We start from the raw sequence: 6,634 nt of genomic DNA on the forward strand, positions 1-6,634 counted from the left end.
AACATTTGTGCATCCCGCACGCTCATGTCCGGATGTCTACACACACTGCCCAAGGCCAGAGAGTCGCGAAGCACTAGTTGTCGCCGTGGACACGTGTCTCAACGATCGCGCGAGGTCTGTATTCGGACTCGGCGCAAAAAAAGAGGTCTGCCCGGCATTAGAGGGTGTCCAGGATGACCGAAGTGGTAGGAATTCGGATGTTATCAATATGTCCAGTGGGAACACTTGTCCGTGGTCGACACTGAATCTTCTCAAATATCCACGTAAAAATCGAAGAATAATCGCGATACATGCACAATCATGAAGGCTGCCCAACACATACTGAGTATTAGTTCGCTATTCACTCACCCAGAGGGCGACGTGGTTGTACCCTACCTGCGTGTTAAGCCTGAAATAGACAATCATCCCCGTCACTTGCTATCTAAGCCGTACGCCCGGATGGCGGACAGAGTCGTCATAGGAAACCAGCCACATCTTTATCAGTGTAGTTACAATTAAATATTACGATTGCAGCCACAATCTGTTGACATTCGACAATGAACGAAGTATCGGAAATACCGCCTCCTGACGACTGTGGCTCCGGAAATATCAATTGCCCATGTAAATCTATATTCTTCTCATGACTGGACATAATTTTCCACGTAAAATCTTTCATCCCCCTTACGGCTATCGATATGTAAAATCGTAGCTTTCTATATCAAATCCATACCGCCCTTACGATCAGAGGTAGTCATTTTCTTTGCACATACCGGAAAACTGAGCACTGTAACTTTACACTACAACACATATACATTTCCGAGTATCGTTTATATGTGTATAGCGTCCACAAAACTTTTGGTATATCTACACTCACACCGGTTAGGTGTCTCGATTCTCCTCAGTTCTAGGAAATTATATGACGTATAAGTCTTCCAGCCAATCAGATTCCAGAACAAACTATATATATTTTGAATCAGCGCTTCCGGGAGGTGCTGCATCACACCAAGACTTTCTGAAACAATGTTGTAAAGCACAGGCGTCCTGCATTGTGTGATAACCAACAGCGCTGTCACGGATGAAAGGGTTGAAAAGACATCACCGATAAGGGTTGGAGTACGGCAATCAACATCGCAGTCGATAGTGCGACAAAGAGCATGTGAGGATCTGCTTGGAGGAGCCGATGAGAGGACATTTTGCCTATTCATTGTATTACAGATGTATTGCCCGCCCTCTTTGTGCAGTATGTCAGATCCAGTTGAGCCCTAGCATTGACGTATTGAGCAGGTGTTTACGAAATAAACCTATCACCCCTTATGCTCGGCTATATTCGTCCGTACGTTGAAATCACAATTCACCACGTCTAATCTATCCTCCCCTTGCCACTAGACATATGTACTGTTTTTATGTGGACGAGAGGTTCTAGGCGCTACAGTCTGGAACAGCGCGACCGCTACGGCCGCAGGTTCGAATCCTGCCTCGGGCATGGATGTGTGTGATGCCCTTAGGTTAGTTAGGTTTAAGTAGTTCTAAGTTCTAGGGGACTGATGACCTCAGATGTTAAGTCCCACAGTGCTCAGAGCCATTTGAACCATTTGTTTTTATATGAATAGTAGTCGGGTCACTTCCCACAAACGTCTGTTGATATGTCGGAACGTAAGCCACAGTAACTTTACATTCAATCAGCATAACATTTCTGACTATCATTTATAGTCGGCCGCGGTTTCCGAGCGGTTCAGCCGGCACGGTAGCTCAGCGTGTTCGGTCAGAGAGCTGGTTGGCCTCTGTAATTACAAAAAAAAAAGAAAAAAAACTGAGTGGAAGGATCAACAAACGAACTTGAACGGATATCACGTGACGTCCGCAACGACCAAACACAACGATAAAAAAAAAAAAAAAAAAAAAAAAAGCGGTTCTAGGCGCTTCAGTCCGGAACCGCGCTGCTGCTACGCTCGCAGGTTCGAATCCTGCCTCGGGCATGGATGTGTGTGATGTCCTTAGGTTAGTTAGGTTTAAATAGTTCTAAGTCTAGGGGACTGATGACCTCAGATGTTAAGCCCTATAGTGCTTAGAAATTTAAAAAAATTAAAAAAATATTTAGTTAAACTGCCCTTAGAATAAGCCACCGACCATGAAGGTTGATGGCAGGAATATCATCGTCTTTCAACAGACATGTCAGTCCAGTTAGATTCTTCAGCGACGAAGTGAGGGCATTTTGTATTTTCTTGTTAGTGAAAGTAAACTTTGCTTGCCCAAGATTTTTGTTGCGTACTTCAAGGCAACGATTGAAGTCGATAGATTAAGGATAAGTTTGACACTCCATGTAATCTTATTAACCTTAATAGGTCCAACGTAAACAAAGTCATATCTAATGCAATTTTATGTAAGAAAATTCAGTCCTTAAACCAGTAACCTCTGCGGCAAATTTGATTTTTTTCCGTTTTTCTTCCAAAACCTATAACCTGTGTTCAAGTATTCAACTGAAGGGACTGTAACACACTCCTGGAAATGGAAAAAAGAACACATTGACACCGGTGTGTCAGACCCACCATACTTGCTCCGGACACTGCGAGAGGGCTGTACAAGCAATGATCACACGCACGGCACAGCGGACACACCAGGAACCGCGGTGTTGGCCGTCGAATGGCGCTAGCTGCGCAGCATTTGTGCACCGCCGCCGTCAGTGTCAGCCAGTTTGCCGTGGCATACGGAGCTCCATCGCAGTCTTTAACACTGGTAACATGCCGCGACAGCGTGGACGTGAACCGTATGTGCAGTGAACAGACTTCGAGCGAGGGCGTATAGTGGGCATGCGGGAGGCCGGGTGGACGTACCGCCGAATTGCTCAACACGTGGGGTGTGAGGTCTCCACAGTACATCGATGTTGTCGCCAGTGGTCGGCGGAAGGTGCACGTGCCCGTCGACCTGGGACCGGACCGCAGCGACGCACGGATGCACGCCAAGACCGTAGGATCCTACGCAGTGCCGTAGGGGACCGCACCGCCACTTCCCAGCAAATTAGGGACACTGTTGCTCCTGGGGTATCGGCGAGGACCATTCGCAACCGTCTCCATGAAGCTGGGCTACGGTCCCGCACAGCGTTAGGCCGTCTTCCGCTCACGCCCCAACATCGTGCAGCCCGCCTCCAGTGGTGTCGCGACAGGCGTGAATGGAGGGACGAATGGAGACGTGTCGTCTTCAGCGATGAGAGTCGCTTCTGCCTTGGTGCCAATGATGGTCGTATGTGTGTTTGGCGCCGTGCAGGTGAGCGCCACAATCAGGACTGCATACGACCGAGGCACACAGGGCCAACACCCGGCATCATGGTGTGGGGAGCGATCTCCTACACTGGCCGTACACCACTGGTGATCGTCGAGGGGACACTGAATAGTGCACGGTACATCCAAACCGTCATCGAACCCATCGTTCTACCATTCCTAGACCGGCAAGGGAACTTGCTGCTCCAACAGGACAATGCACGTCCGCATGTATCCCGTGCCACCCAACGTGCTCTAGAAGGTGTAAGTCAACTACCCTGGCCAGCAAGATCTCCGGACCTGTCCCCCATTGAGCATGCTTGGGACTGGATGAAGCGTCGTCTCACGCGGTCTGCACGTCCAGCACGAACGCTGGTCCAACTGAGGCGCCAGGTGGAAATGGCATGGCAAGCCGTTCCACAGGACTACATCCAGCATCTCTACGATCGTCTCCATGGGAGATTAGCAGCCTGCATTGCTGCGAAAGGTGGATATACACTGTACCAGTGCCGACATTGTGCATGCTCTGTTGCCTGTGTCTATGTGCCTGTGGTTCTGTCAGTGTGATCATGTGATGTATCTGACCCCAGGAATGTGTCAATAAAGTTTCCCCTTCCTGGGACAATGAATTCACGGTGTTCTTATTTCAATTTCCAGGAGTGTATAAATTGTTACTTAAGTACATTAAAGGACATTTATAAGCAAAGTATAAAATCTATATGTATGTTCGAATTTAGTCATCTTTCTACTCATCGTTCGTTCATGTGTTTTGTCTTTAGATGGTTGGAATTTATGAAAAAAGTGAAAGCAGGCAATATTTCTGAAGCGGCCATGAGATTAGCTGTCCGGCCGGGGTGGCCGTGCGGTTCTAGGCGCTACAGTTTGTAACCGAGCGACCGCTACGGGCGCAGGTTCGAATCCTGCCTCGGGCATGGATGTGTGTGCTGTCTTTAGGTTAGTTAGGTTTAATTAGTCCTAAGTTCTAGGCGACTGATGACCTCAGAAATTAAGTCGCATAGTGCTCAGAGCCATTTGTAGCCATTTGAGATTAGCGGTGACAGAACGTGAACAACAAGCCACCCAGGGCAGAAAAGAAATACTTTATTCAGAAATATGGACGTTCCGCGTAAAAACTATTTTATAAAAAACTCTTCAGATAAACCGCAGAAGGAAAGTAGGCATTCCTAAGAAAATTCTTCAACATGAAGAAGATGAAGATGAGGACGGCCGGTGTCTTAGGTGTCTCAAACTGTTTTCTTACGACAGCCCACATTATGAATTTATTCAGTGCACAAGTTGTAAGCGGTGGACACATCTACCATGGGTTAAAAATAGCGTGAAATCTTTTTTTATGAATGGTTCAACTGAGCATTCCGACAAACACAAAAAATTTGGGCATACCTTCCTGTCAAACTGTTATTATAGCAATGATAACAGAATTTATGATCGTAGTTTTTGTCATAAAGCTGTAGCAATTTGTTTTAAAATAAATTGAGAGTGTTAAAGACTATATATTTTCAATTAAATAACCAAATCGGAACTAAATTAAATGACAAAATACATGGACCACCTTGCCTCAGCTGCTGGGGCAACTAGATGCAAAGAAGGTAGAAATAATGTACATGTCTGCACATGAAAAGATCAATGGAAACAAAACATGAGTTGGAAAAAAAATAAAAAAAAATAGCAGTAGGCCAATAAGTCCCGATCTCCCCTAGGTGAAAATTTAGGTTCCGATGAGCAAACACCTATATGTTTGACGCAATCGGTTAAGTGTAGAACGAGTGCATGTAATCGATCTCAGAGTGACAAACCGAACTTAGAATTGGACAGAATTATATCACAAGCTGTACTTCTGACCCGCCAGGGTAGCTGAGAGCGCTAACGCGCTGCTTCCTGGACTGGGGTTGGCGCGCCGGCCCCGGATCGAATCCGCCCGGTGGATTAACGACGAGTGCCGGCCAGCCTGGATGTGGTTTTTAGGCGGTTTTCCACATCCCACTAGGTGAATACCAGGCTGGTCCCCATGTTCCGCCTCAGTTACACGGCTCGCAGACATCTGAACACATTCGAACTATTCCATGGATTACACTCGACGCAGACAGTTGGGGTGCACTACTTCTGTTCCGGGGGGCACAGGGTGGCGGCAGGAAGGGCATTTACCATTGACATGCCAAATCCGATTAACGGTGGCTGACCCTGCGTAACTGCGGGCCAAGGCTCAAGCAATAGAATATCACAAGCTGTACTTCTGAAGATCCTGGACAGGTCGTCTAACAAGTCAGAGCAAGTTGAAGCTGACTTCCAGTGACCTGACCTTTTTACCATGGCGACGCCGACACTGGTGTCGGTGTCTCTGGATTGCCATTCACAGTCCTTGCCGCTGCGTCTTCGCTAATGAATGGCTCGCCGCGGATGGACGACAGTTCCCGTCTGCCTGCGGCCTCTAAATGAACTGTTGGTGGTCGGTAGGCCGTAGTGAAGGTAATGTGGTCCATGAGGTGTTGACAGCAGCTCCTGTTGCCTCGACTGTTGTCATTTCCTGCAGATGCATCTGGTGATGCCACGGGCATGTTTTTATACACAATGGCTTATCAAAAAGTTTCCGTTCGAAGGCCGTACAATTCGGAATCGGTATGCCAATCATGTAAAATCGCCTTGAGCATTGAGACAATTACCTCACAGACGCACTTGGTTGAAGATATCGGTTTGATAAAACACCGTGTCCTACTGCGTGAAAACGTCCGTAACTACCTGCTGCACAACCGCGTCCGACAGGAATTTTCAGGGCCGTTTTTATGGGACAAAAGGCGTGATAATAGCATGGGGGGAGATCAGAACTATAGGGCGGCTGCTCGAGTGTCTCATACTTATGTTGGGCGTCACTTCTGCGCTACGAAATTTGCGATATGTGGACGTGCATTATCATGAAGCAGCAGCACCCTTTGTCGAAATTTGCATCCCACAACTGTGGCTTTGGACAGACATGCTGCCCCACACACATTCTTCATTCTCCCATGGATGTCTACCGGTGTCTGTCCTTCGGCAGACAAGAAAACCACACTGGTCCTGTTTGGACGCATTTGGTAATCACGTCGATATAGCTCACCTTTCCGCATTTACCGCACGCACATAGGAAAGACACGAACGCAACACTAATATCTTGCCTACATGTCGGTGGTTATATACCCGCATCGGAATCTTGCTACGTTGCATACACGCTGCACCGACACCCCCAAACAGAACCTTTTTGATCGCCCCTTCAGCGGCTGCAGTATATCGATTTGTGGGACAGCAGTGATGGTTGACTGCCGGTACGATTACGATTATGCCTGACTTGAGGTGAGTTTCACGAGAAAAATGTCCACCGTCCCGTCACGTAGGAATTCGCAAAACCCACA

The sequence above is a fragment of the Schistocerca serialis genome, chromosome 3, assembly GCF_023864345.2.
Source record: "Schistocerca serialis cubense isolate TAMUIC-IGC-003099 chromosome 3, iqSchSeri2.2, whole genome shotgun sequence".
Lineage (NCBI taxonomy): Eukaryota > Metazoa > Arthropoda > Insecta > Orthoptera > Acrididae > Schistocerca > Schistocerca serialis.